Source organism: Haemaphysalis longicornis, unplaced genomic scaffold, assembly GCF_048455015.1.
Source record: "Haemaphysalis longicornis isolate Haplotype H1 unplaced genomic scaffold, Haemaphysalis longicornis Haplotype H1 scaffold_9, whole genome shotgun sequence".
Classification (NCBI taxonomy): Eukaryota; Metazoa; Arthropoda; class Arachnida; order Ixodida; family Ixodidae; genus Haemaphysalis; species Haemaphysalis longicornis.
In genome coordinates this window covers 104,249,668-104,263,317 of record NW_027526460.1, presented here as the reverse complement: position 1 = coordinate 104,263,317, position 13,650 = coordinate 104,249,668, and the positions used below count along the sequence as shown (strand labels likewise).

Here is a 13,650-nt window from a genome sequence, read left to right as displayed (position 1 = left end):
CATAAACATTCAAGATTGCTTATATTGGCTAGAATCTTAGCCTCTAATGGCGGCTTTACTAGGACGGCTACGCCCCCTCCTCTGGTGGCCCTGTCTTTGCGAAATACGTTGTAATGGGGCGGGAAAACTTCATCACCAATTTCACTTCTCAACCAAGTTTCAGTTATTACGGCTATGTGCGGATCATGTTGCAATGATTGAATTTCCAGTGAATCCATCTTATTAATGAGACTACGTGCATTTATATTTAGTAGCCTTAGTTGTTTTTCATTCACCACATTTTTTATGTTTGAGCAAGACGATGTGATCCTCGCAGTGAGTGAATCCGCGGAGCGTACAGTTGAGACACTGGTATGCCTTTCAATTAGCTCTGTAATTGCCCTTGGCTTCGCGTATTTGGGCGGCTTGACTCTGCGATTTCGTTTTTTTGGACAGGAACATGTCGTTTTTCTCGCCATCCCAGACATAGGCCTTTTTGTTTATGTATGATGTATCAAAAATGAGCGAAGTTTTGTCTCCGTTATCGCGGTTTTCCTTAGAACTTTGCCAGAGCTTCCTCCTCAACTCTCTCATTCTTTTTGAAAAATCCTCGCCTAGTGAATAATTGGTGCCTTTTAATTTCATTCCTTTTTTCAAAATGGCAACTTTGTCCCTTGAATCCAGCAGCTTGAAAATTACTGGCCTTACTTCCCCGGGCGATGGCCTTCCCAGCCTATGAATGCGCTCTATACCCACTGGATAAAAATCAAGAATGCCTTTGACTATCTTTTGGTTTACAGTATGCTCCAGCGTGTCGCTACTTGCGTCCTCAGCTTCAGGTAGTCCGTAAATGATAAGGTTAGACCTTCTGCTACGATTCTCGAGGTCGTCTAGCTTGTTCTCAAGGGTTTGAATTGTAGTAGACAAGGAAGCAATCTGTTCCTGGCATGAGGAGACCTTGGTTTCAAGTACTGTTAAGGCATCAAGTTTCCTTTCAATATCTCCAAGCCGCTTTTCTTTGATTTTTTTAATATCATTAGCGATCTCGTTGAGTTGTTTCGCTATTTTAGCCAGGTCTGGACCAGGGTTGGTCTCAATATCCCCCCCTAGCAAGAGTATCTTCCGGCACAACGAAGCAACATCATATAGCAAGCAACAAATCTTTGAACAGAAAAGCCGTGGGCACGGCAGCACCACTACAAAAGGGTCGCTGGGGCAAAAGCACTTTCCATAATGCTTTCTCACCTGTACAATAAACAGGAACGGGTTAGCAGCAGTCCGCATGTTCGTGGTGCCACCATGCCCAGTGATCGCGCCTTGAGCAGGGTTTCCTTTTATAGCCGAGTAGACGGGTGTCGTCATCCGCAGCTCCATCACGTGTCGTTCTGCGCGCGCAGTGGACGAGTGACGGGGCAGCACGGTCCATGACAGCCCTTCCAAGTGGTACGGCACGAGGCAGTCGGTCCTCTCTTGGTCATGCGCCGTGGGATCGGCATTGAACTTGCCACGACGCGTGGCGTTCACGTTATGCAGGAGGCCAAATACCTCTACAATAAACAGGAACGGGTTACCAGCGGTCCGCATGTTCGTGGTGCCACCGTGCCCAGTGGCACCACGGGAGCCACTGGGCACTTTTTTTTGGTGCTAACATGGATTTGGTATTTCTTCGCGCACTTCGGGAGCCATGCGACCCTTCACAGTGCCGGTTCGCAGGTGGTTGATGCCCAGGGAGCCGAGAATATGCCGACCCGTCTGGATGTAGCTTAGCTGCTCTCGCTGAGCTAGCCGTTGATCCTGTATTACTTCACTAAGGGTATTGTGAAGCCCCAGTGCCTCGAAACATCCGGTCGGAGCACTGATCGGGATGCCAAGGGCCTGCTTAACGAAAAAAAATCCCCAGTGCTGTTGTGAAGCGCTACCGCGTTTATGAAAAAGAAAAAAAAAACTCCAGTGCTAATGCTAAAGTTGAAAGGACACCCTGCTTGGGAGAGGTCACTGCGGACGCTGCTTCCTCTAGAAGCCATTGTGGATAATTGGAACATGGCTAAGAGTGTGCCAATCTTTCGGGAGACAACATGGTGATACTGCCATCGCCGCCTCGAGGCAATCGCCAAGAGCTGGTGGAAGTCTACAATGCTGAGGATGACGTTGCATCTACCACTCACGGATAAGATGATAATGACCTCATCGGTGCACATGACGACAGCTACTAGCACGACAACTATGCAAATAATCAATGATACTAAAACTTAACTATATGTTCGGGATTGCTAAACTACAACAGCTTCGTCATTCGAGTCTTTGGCGTGAGTGCAAGTTTCCGTTAATTTTTCCTTCAATTTACGACTGTTTTCGGCTTCTTTTGGAGTGAGATTCGTATTTTTTGACGTTGGCCCTCCTATTTCTTCGTGTATATCGTGTACATGGATTTGGTATTTCTGCGAAACGTCATTCGGGGCTGATACCTCTCAATTTCTGATTTTTTACACCTAACCAAATAAACCTAATTACAGTTACCATTTATCTAACATACTTTGCGTAATTACTGCTAACGCTCGGACAAAATCTGCCACGGCGGAACCTCTAAAAATCATCCCACCCATCAGCGTTCGTTTAGATATCCTCACACCAGTTCAGAGTGTGGATTCATTTCACCGGCTCTCTTGTTTCGCTCAGTAGAAGGGGGGCCTACGAGCTCCATTTACTCACGTCGGCTGATCTAGATAAACCACGACGGACTCCATACAAGAGAAGTTAAAATTTATCACAAAATACCTATTAAGCGGTTCGCATAACCGGTCTGTCACTGCTTTTTTTTATAATATTGCGAAGCGCTCGGCTGTCGTTTCCTTCATTTGGACTGCAGGTCAACCAAGGAATTGTCTACGCGTGTAAAATGTGAAAACTATACAAAAGAACATGCGCGTTTCGCTTCAAGAACAAAAATCAAATAGAGTACCCAGAGCTCATGTTCTCTTCTATCATCACTCCTGCAAAGCTCGTGCCTCCCGATGCGTCCGTGGGACAGCTGGACTATCTACAAGCGCTGTGTGAGAGTGCCAGGTCAACACCGTTATGATAAGAAGACTTGAACAACTTCGGCTCCTTGTCATCGTTGCACTTGTGCAACCGGACCCGTCGAGTTAGCTTTAAAGTGTTCTTTTTCGTTTACACAGTCCAGAAAGGAAGAAAATTCATAGCGTTGCACTAGGAGAAACCGTTCGGCCTTGCATGAAGACATTCCTCTTAACAAAATGGTGGAAGAGCCCTAATGAAGGTGGTTGCGCTCACTATGCAACGTTCCCAATATTCAAAAGACGATATTTGCTGATGCGGCCATGGCCGCCGCCGTAACCGTAAAAAGTACCTCCTATCTCGAAATGCTTTGCTTACCCCCCCCCCCCTCCCAAAGGGGTGTCGCTGAGCTACTAATAAAGTTGCAAACAGTGAGTTAACAAAACCACTGCTTGAGTGCAAACAATTGGTAATCGTATCAGCAGATTATTTTTAACACGAAAGTGTTTTGATGCACAAAGATCTGAGTGACGTCATATCCTTTCCAGCAGGCGCGTATCCAGGATTTTTTTTCGGGGGGGGGGGGGGGGGGGTAGGCTAAGGTTGTTCTCAAGCCCCCCTGCCCCCCCCCCCCCCCCCACCGCAATAAAAAAAAAAAGCGCGGTAGTTTACATGTGTTGTTCATTAGAAAGACTGCATTGTCCTAAACAATGATACTAGTTTTATCGCCAACTTCAAAGGAATAGTCGAGATATTCAATAGAACATATGAAGCCGTGGTGAATCTCCGCCCATTTTCTCGCGATTTCTCTATGTCATCACAGGATCTCGTTCGTACGATTGGCGCCCAACGACCTAGGCCACTGCCAAGAAACATGATTGCGCGGTTGTAGAGTGGCCTCCACTGATCCTATCATTTGAATTCTAACGCGAAGTTAATACACTCATAACTACTTTTAGTGCTCGCCTATATACATCACTCCTTCCCATATTACGCCACTGCAGCGCTAAATATCAGTTTTTGATATTTGTTGCATTGCTTCCGTTGAAAAACGTCTGTGACTGGAAGGTAGCGTGTGAGTTACCAAAGCTAGTTCTACCAAATTGAACGAGGCTGTATTTTGTCTTCATATTGCTGTTTAAGGTCTCTCTAATGATATTGGTGTTGATTATGATGGTATTGCGCCAGGTGAAGTTGTAAACTGGGAGAAAATCTGCAGACCACGTGGTGCAAATCTGTTCCCGTAATACGGGACGTATTCTGAAGGCACGGGCACCTTGTGCAGGCATTGCATTAAATAGTCATAGTTTTATGTGATTACTTGCTTTATTTCAACGTGTGGAGTATGATGAGTGTGAGACCCGCAATAAAATGACGTGGGCCGTAAGAATGAGTTTTTTTTTAGTTCTTGTTGTCCAAAATTCAGAATAAATTTTTTTTGCATATAAGCATTCTACACCCGTACAGCAGTTTTTAGCGCAAGGCCAATGAAGCTCATTCTGTGCAGTCTACATCAAATTCATGTCCCTTAGGTTATGTGTAGCGCAGGTCTTATCTAAGAAAAAAACGACAGGCTATGAATTATGCCTACAATAAGCGTTATACAACTGGCAAAAAATGTCAGCAAATACTAACCCTATATAAACACACAGACACCCCGCACAAGAACAGCGCTGTTAACGGCGAAAATTACACGAACATGGCATGATTAGCCCTCAGGCAAAGCGGTATAATTCAGCCATCGGTAATTGTTAAGCCCTGCCAGTTAAAATTTCCGCTGATGTTTTTGTCTCAACGCAATCCATTTCATTTAGGGACACACTGTTTAGCTGACTCGTGCGCTGCCATTGTTCAGCTGAGTACACAATAAAACAGCATTTGCAGTGTATGAGCATTGTTGCCTCTGGAATGTATAGGGCGTACAGGAATTTTGTAGTTTTCGTTAGAGACTCGGGAAATAGAAATTATGTTGGGAAACTCCTTGATCCACCAGAGAACGGAGCAATGGGCAGTTGTACAGAGCCAGCAGCACCTTCGCGTGCGGTGCGATGCTTTTGTTTCCCGGAGTCCACCAAGAAAACATGCGTAATGGATTGGCCCCGCATACATAATTGCTTCAGACTGCCGCTTTTCATCGTGAAACAGACAGTAATAGCACATTTACAGTAATGCCTTCGTTGACAGGGACCGTGATGTTCACCTTTCAGGCTACGACATGATAGATTTGCTAAAAATTGCGAAGTTTTTTACAGTGATAATTCCTCGGTCACATTGGTTATTAAGCAATGCTGACGATTGCTCAAAATATCCTTCATTCGACGTTTTAGAATGTATACGTAACAGTTGCGGATCCAGGCAGAAAGAATTACATTAGCGCGCGCCTGTATGGGAGGGGGGGGGGGGGGGATGGAGGGCGGCGGAGGTGTGCTGGCGCTTTTGATAGGGACTGTGGTCTGTAGACTGTTTGTTTAATTACAAAATTCTGTTGTCATGGCAGACCGATTGAGCATTGAAAGAATGATACGTCTACGCATACAGAACTTCAAAGGCCAGGAAGCGCTAACGGAAAATTCTACCACAACGCCACGTACGTTTCTGCGCCACGATTACGAATGTCTTTCACTTGCGCACGCTGCATGATGATTTTAAAGTTGGGTGCAGCAGTGGATGCACGCGTTGGAATGAAACGCAGTGACAAAAGTATCGATAACGGGCATACCATGCGACAGCGGCTACTTCACATGGAGTTGTGTCCCTGTAAAAGCAAACTACTAAACTGCAGCGAGAACTAATATATTTTTAACTCTTCATGTACCGATACTAATGCTGTCCCGATACACTCTGAGTATCCCCCTCCAAGATTGTGCATAATAAAATATTTAGGCGTTTATACGAGTTGAATTTACGTTTTCGTTCATTGAAAGTCACCTAGCCGCTTCCCCATAGGCTCTTCTTTCAACGACCAATTCAAACGCAAATATTGAATTCGAAATAAAACGAGACAAACGTGTTTTATCTCACAGAAACAAAGGTACTGTAACATCGTGTAAATTTAGGAAGTGATCAATTGATCTACACCGCACAGCTAAGGCACAGCAGCCTCCATCTTCAAAAGACATCAGTGATCATGCAAGGGAAAATGAATGGAAGAAAATGGCTTACAATTTGGGGCCTGTTTTGTGTGTTGGCACTTGGAACATGAACTTCTCAAAGGCATGGGCGCTTCTGTCGTTGCAGCATATTGCTGTTGCTGTGTCTCAATTAAGCCCCTGAATATACACTGCTCCGGGCAGCGGCCGCCCAGGTAAAAAGCGGCCGTGGACGCAATGTAGGGGCTTTAGTTGTGACTGAGGTTGAAGATGGCCATTGTTCATTTGTTACTGTCGCGACTGCCGTCTTCCTGTGGCAGGGCTAGTGACTGCCGTGCCCTCACGTTTAGGATAAAGTCTTGAACTGGCTCGGTAAGCCGCAGCGCGCCATTTTTGTTGACCCGCTAGGTTAGGGAAGAATACCGCCGAACAAAACTGTCTAATCGCGGAGGTGAAAATGACTGTCGCAACACCGCTTTCAGAAGGGGACACGCTGTGCGCGCAATCTGAGACCACACCAACAACACCCTCGCGGGCTCGACAGAATCGTGAAAAAAGAAGAACGAGGGGGTAACGCGCGGAAGAGGGGCATACTTTGCTGTGCTCTCACAAAGGCGCTTTGCGCACGCACGACGTTCATGCAGGTAAACCCCATATTTCACCCAATACGCGGCCCCTGCATCGCATTCTTCAATTACCTTGCAGCAGTCTTGAATGTCTGCCAACGGCCACCCGATCTCCCCATTTTTAGGAGATGGATCGGCCGTGGTCTGGCACCACCGCTTGCATGTTGTTCTGCTTAACATACAATAATCGTCTGTTCCCTGCTAGCTCCCTTTAAGCCCTTCATCGTACCAGTCTTCACCCGTCAGTAGCCGGCGGTCCCTCTTTTTTTCCGTCGCGAGTTAGTGAGGACCACTCCTTGCTACCTCGTCCATACCGTGACGAGTCAATCTCATCTGCTGAGAACAACTCAGCCGGCGAATTATTCTTTGTGTAGCGACATGTCACGCACAAAGGGACACAACGCTCCCGCGCGCTGAGCGTACCCGAAGGCGCGATCAGTTTTGGGGCTGCACCCCTCCGCAATTATCCTCACTCAGGCGCTTCGTTTTGTGTAAGCAAGCATGCGTAGGGCAGACATTTAGTCATGCATGTTTCTAATAGCGACACTTGCGAAAGGTATGAGCCTTTGTTCATAGGCGACGTACCAGGCAAAACAGGCAACACGGCGCCGGCCCGAAAAATTTCGTGGGCTGAAGCCCCGGCTTGCCCCCCCCCCCCCCCGGCTACGCCACTGAGGAGTGAGGAGGGGGGGTGCAGTGAAAATTTCGGCGGGGGGGGGGGGGTTTGAACCCCCCAAACCCCCCTCTGGCTACGCACTGCTTGCCAGAAATGACATGGTGAGCAAACCTTCCATAGACGCGGCTGCAACAGGAGTCGAGCCGGAGTCTCTGTCGCCGCAGTGGGAGTAGCCAGGCGCTTTAGCCACTTGGCTATTTGCTGAAGCGGCAGCTGAATGAACGCGCGATATCTCCTTCTTGTTACCTCTTCGATTTAGATGAGGCTGGCTTATACGACAGGTGATGCGAAGTAGTGCATGACGATGCTAATGAGCACCGACAGTTGGCGCCAGCTGATCTCGTCGCAACGCAACCGTCTGCCGTGCACTCCACGGCACAGGAACGCAGTGGTCGCGCATTTTCCACATCGACGCGCCACCAGGTCATCTCTTGCCAAGCACACCCTCAGGACAGCCCCGCAAATCATGCTCTTTCGCTGCGGCGGACCGTGAGTTCAGCAAACGATTCGCTGACAACCTGCTTGGTCTCGTTCGCATGGTTTGCGAGCGGGTGTGGTTTCATTAGGGTTTACGGAGCGCTCTGCAGTTTGCAAATACAGTCTAATGTTGATGCGTCAGTCGGTGTCATACCGTCGAATTATAAATAGTGACGTCAAGTTCATATCGATGCAGAATGAACATTTATCTCATCGCGTGAACGCACATTTCACTTTCGTGTTTTACCGATTCGTATGAAAGAGCAATCAAGCAGTTTGTTTTTGTTAAGTGGACAACTGATCCCTGATGGTTATTTCCCTTAGGCGATTAAGTAGATACTACATGCTTCGCTTTGCCTAAACAAAACTTGAAGGACTTCCTCGCAATTTTTTGTTCAATAATTGTTTCTATGCGTTGCCTTTCCTTAGGTCCACTACTTTCTACTTGCTTCTTCTTTCGTTCGATTTATAGCCACCATGTTTACCCGGAGCCTTCCTCGTGTACATCCTTTTTTGTGTTTCTTTGTTTTATCATCCGTTAGGCGTCTCTGTGTGGCTGACTGCCGCCACCTTACTGTTTCCGTTTAAATAAACGTTCTCAAAGTCTGCGGAAATACAAAAACGGGGAATGTAGCGTCTTGTAGCAGTCACGCAGAAGACAATAAAACACATTTTACAAACAGTGTACTTTATTTTTCATCCCATTTCCGCACATAAACCTTTTCTGGGCTGGCCTATTCTCTTTTTACCAAGGAAAATAACCCCTTTCCTGCGTGAACACGCGATGTTTGGATCATCTAACTGTTTATTTTGTTCGAGGAAGCGCCAAGAAGAGGCTCAGAAAAAGCGGAGTCACCGAGTACAATACATCGCCCCCTCCCTCTCATTCCAGAGGTTATTTGTTTCCGGCTTCTTTATTTGTTCATTCGTGAGAAATTCCATTACAAGTGTGTCACAGGATGTTGTGCCAATTGCGGAACGTTGTTGAGTCAAACAGTTGTGTTTGCAGAGTAACACCTGCTAGTTTGGTGATAATTTTTCCCCTTCCCGCACTTGTTCCTGCGGGTTTAATCTGTTATGTTGTGGGAACCAACTTCTCTGGCACGTCTCTTCCATTTCTAGGAAAAACTATCAGTTGTTTTTCATAGATAGAAACGAAGGGGTAATCAAGAAACTTGTTTGTCACAGACAGAAACGAAAGAGTAATAACTAAATTTATTGCACGTGCTATGAACAAAAGAAATCAGTATCGTCTTCCGCTCTCATCCGCTTTTGCTGCCAGAGATTTTGTCAAAGCGGTCATTGTTGTGCCCTCTTTGTTCTAGGTAACATCCCATTGGAGGACGATGTTTCATGGTTGCTGTAAAATCCAGAAGTGTACCGTGCTCTCCGTAGCAGTTCGAGTGTAGCGAATGCATATTTACCGTTCGAATAGGCAATGATAAGCAAATGGCGACCATTTAAATGTCACAGGAAAAAGCAAGATATCGGCGGAAGACCATGGTGCATACGCTTTGTCCATTCGCGAAGCACACGAACATGAATAAAGCCGGCATATGCGCACTGCCAACGCAAATACGACCAATATATAAAGCAGAAGTGGAGTGATATACAAGCTGTGCCCGTCTCAAAACTGCTTCTTTTACGTCTCCCCCAATCGTGACATGAGTGCGGTGGGGGAGGGGGACGAGTTGGGCACCTGACATGGCCCTGACATCCAGTGAGAGGGCGGGGGGTGTTCATCTGACATGCAGAGAAAGTAACGGTTGTCAGAAAGCTTTGCTTGTTTTCCGTTAAACCCTTTCTAATGTACTGTCTTATGTACTGGCTTATATATTGTCTTATGGGCTCGCTTTTGTTAAACCCTATCTTATATACTGGCTTCATTCAACTATTTCATCCCAATAATTAATATTTTGAAGTGGAGATCAAATTCACAAAGCGGGAAATTTAGCCCATTTTTACTTTTCATATGCTTCAAAACAGTTCTCCTAATCTATGGAGAACGCACTTTGTTTCTAAAGGTGGGCGGCAGAAGCCCGCGCCTACGCAGTAAGAAGTGTGCGCTCGGCTTGTTTTTTCGCGGACATACACAATTAGTGGTGCAGCGGTGGCGTAGAGGTATAGGATCCGCCTCGCTTGCAGAAGGACCATGGTTTGAATCCCGGTGACGGACAATTGCCTTCAGATTACAGAAATCCGCGTATTGATGGAATTTCAGAATGCGGTTTAGGGTGCGGCATCCCCCCGGTGACCACTGCCGTTAACGCACTCTCTCACCAGAGCAGGACTGGCCACCTTGGCGTAGTAACGGCCACAACCTCCCATGAATATGCCAATTGACCCACGGCCCTCGTCTCCAGTGGCTGCGAAACAACTGACCACGGCGGCAGTTAGATCTGTGACGCAGCAGAGGGTGATAAGAACCCTGTGGCCAGACTGACCGCCATTGGAATCTGATCCTGGCAACGTTTAACACGAGAACTCTATCTAGCAAGGCGAGTCTATAGGTGCTGTTCGAGGAATTAAAGGATATTTAATGAGATGTAACAGGGCTGAGTGAGGTTAACAGGACAGGTGAAGCCTTTACGACGCTGAAAAATGGACACGTCCTATGCTACCGTAGTCCACTAGACACAAGAGAACTGGGAGTGGGATTCGAAACATAGCTGGCAACATAGTCAAATAGTATAGCATTAACGAAAGGGTAGCCGGTATTGTAATTAGGCCTAATAGGAGGTACAAACACAATGTGGTACAGGGCTACGCGCCTGCATCCCGCCACAACGACCATATGAGAGGTGGAGCTCCCGGTCTCCCACTGGGTGCAACACTATCCCTGCAGTTTCATAGGATGACGCATAGAGAACACCTGTAGTCCAGACGCCACCTACAGGGCTCGAAAAACATCGGAGCAGGAGTTATTTGTTCCGTAGTGATGACGAGAAAGAACCTTCGGAATATTCATTGGGTTAAGGTATTTTCGTTCTAGGTGTTCGATTTGCCGAATGAATGTCAACTCTTTATAAAGTACCAAGAAAAAAATGTTATTTTTTTATGTGAACTGAAACACCGTGCATTTTAAGATCGCGATAACGCCGAATACCGCACATCTTCGAAAACTGTACGCATGATTATTTTTTCTGGGGTAAGGTCAGAACCGCTCTTGTTGACACCAAAGTAAACAAGTATTCGCAAAACGACTGATCACAGGGTTAAAAGGCCGTTTGCACATCATCCATGTTCATGGGTATGAAATTGAGACTGGTAGTGTTTTCCCAAAGGAGTTCATCTTTCCTGTAAACAAAATGCAGCTTTTAACTTCACTTTGAGTCACATATTTTCTGAAAACACCTGATCCAACTCTCAGTAGAAAAGCTCAGATGTACAAGCAATAGTCCACAGTGTTTAGCATGTTGCTCGAAGATTTGGGGCGTAAAGACAGCCGCAGGGCCAACCAGTGTCATCGGCTTTTTTGATATAGAAGGGTACCGGAATGCAGCATTGCTTTTGAAGGAATGCATCCTTTCTATACGATAGCAACAAGTTCTTCTTTCAATGATCGACCAGCCCGAAAGCTTGCTTGGAAGCTCTCAAAAAACCATTTTGCTCTAAAAGTATCTGACTGTCTTCTTTATCATGGTCTCATGGTATCCTTCGTTCTTCTTTCAATGATCGACCAGCCCGAAAGCTTGCTTGGAAGCTCTCAAAAAACCATTTTGCTCTTAAAGTATCTGACTGTCTTCTTTATCATGGTCTCATGGCATCCTTCGTGTCCCGATCCAAATCACCTAAAGAACTGATAAATCCCATGCGTTCACTCAGCATTTTCTGCTTTTGCCTCGTTCTTGTTGTTTTTGCACTTTGATGTTATTCCAGTTTGTATTGAAGAAAGCTCCTTGTACAGCCATGCTTCTTTAAAAAGAGGGCTTTGATTTTTATTGTACAGGTCTAGAAGTTTTTCTAGGACGTCTGCTAGAAATGTTGCATCTTTGTTTATGTAAGTTTGTCAGCTTCTGGAGCTGAAAGCTTCCCTGAAGTGGCAATATTGGTACCCCTAATCAACTAAAAGTGTGCAAACGTATTCCGTGCTGATTAACCAAGGCAAGGCTTAGCGTAATCTCGTACATTTTCTATGAATGGTTGAAATTCTTAACATGTGTGACGATTCGTGTTACTGAGGAGCCGGGGACGCTCGATTGAATTACTCCGAATTGGTTTTAATTTTTCCTCAGCCGAAGAAGTTATAATTGCCGTAGCCTCCACCAATTGCGAAACGTATAGTTATACTCAGTGACTCTCAGTCTGCGTTCCGCACTTTCCTCTTCGGATGAATAGCTTCAGAAGCATTGACATGTCTAAAAAACTCATCCACATCTAGATCTACAGATTCTGTGGTCACCTTGACAAGAATTTCTAAAAAAAGAGTCAGCACACGCCACTGCCCACGTTCATGCACACCAGGCAGTTTTCCAAGAGGGGGTAAACTAAAACGTTGAGGACATCCCCAAGCCCGTGCCCGTGGGAAACTACACCGACATACTGGCCAACTAACGGCACAAGGACAACAATGCTGACCCCCCCAACCACTGCTATCCACAACCGAAGGCAACACATTCCGACAACTGAAAACAAACCCTTACCACCACAATATCCTACTGAACGCCATGTACCCCCCTCCACCCCACCGCTTGTGCAAATACTGCCCCCACACTGGCGCGCTAGACGATCTTTGGGGGGGGGGTGTCAACAAACCCAGTCCCTGATTTCTAATCTCCAACCAACATACGAGCCATAGTGTGGAACAGCTGCCCAGCGCCGACCTATCATCACAACGTACTCTTCTGTAGAGGGCCCGGGTAGACAGCGGAGACCAGGGGATCTCGCACTGAAGACACCCCTCCCCTAGGCATTTCTCCAGACATCAGTGCCTGATGCTCGCATCAGCAGTTTTCTCGACTTCCTCCTTCGTGTCGTCCTCTTCCGACTCTTCGTCCAGCACAACACTGCATTAGTTGCTTCCTCTTGAGAAGTTGTCTTCGCGATTCCCGGCCGCGGCGGCCGCTTTTCTGATGGAGGTGAAAAGCAAAAACACTTGTGTGTACGAGATTTCGGCGCACGTTAAACATCCCCACGTGGTCAAAATTAATCAGGAGCATTTCAATACTGCGCGCCTCATCGCCTGCGTTACGTCGGAGCGTTAAACACTACAATCAATCCAATCAAGGAGTTGTCTTCCCGTTTGCAAATTATAAAAGCATTACCTTCAAAGGTCTTTGAGTCCGGACCTTTTTTGTCTTTAGGCCTTCGTTATTCCAGTTACACAGCGCTCTGTAAACATTTTCTTTATTGTCGTCTCTCAGCTTTGAGGTCCCGGGAGAGTAAACTTGTGGTCCCAGTGGGTAAACCGAGGAATGCTCTCTTTATCTTACATGCAAATCAAGTGGGCACGACTCCGTAAGGCTTTGGAAAACAGGCGCAGAGGGAACTGACTAAATTATCCTTGCGATGCCTGCAGAGCGGAGAAACGGTAGCTCGGCATCAACAGCCTCTTTTGAGTCATTGTTAGGCGCGGCCCATGAGCAAACTCACCATTGCGCCAGCGCTGAGAGCGCTGGTCGCAACTCATTGAAGCTCCATTGCCCCGCAGCTTTTCTATGTACTGCCCTTGGCGAACATGAGCTAATAGCCCTATATTTGAACAGTCCCAACAAGTGTTCTGCTCCGAGACGGAAATGAACTTATCACCGCGATTTGCTGATTCAGACAGAAAAAGGGCGGCCGAGTT

At 46.6% G+C, this 13,650-nt stretch overlaps 1 pseudogene; it reads right to left on the bottom strand.

Moving 5' to 3' along the window:
- Window positions 1–364: 364 nt before the first annotated feature.
- LOC144153341 (uncharacterized) lies at window positions 365–1,563 on the bottom strand (annotated as a pseudogene).
- Window positions 1,564–13,650: the final 12,087 nt, after the last annotated feature.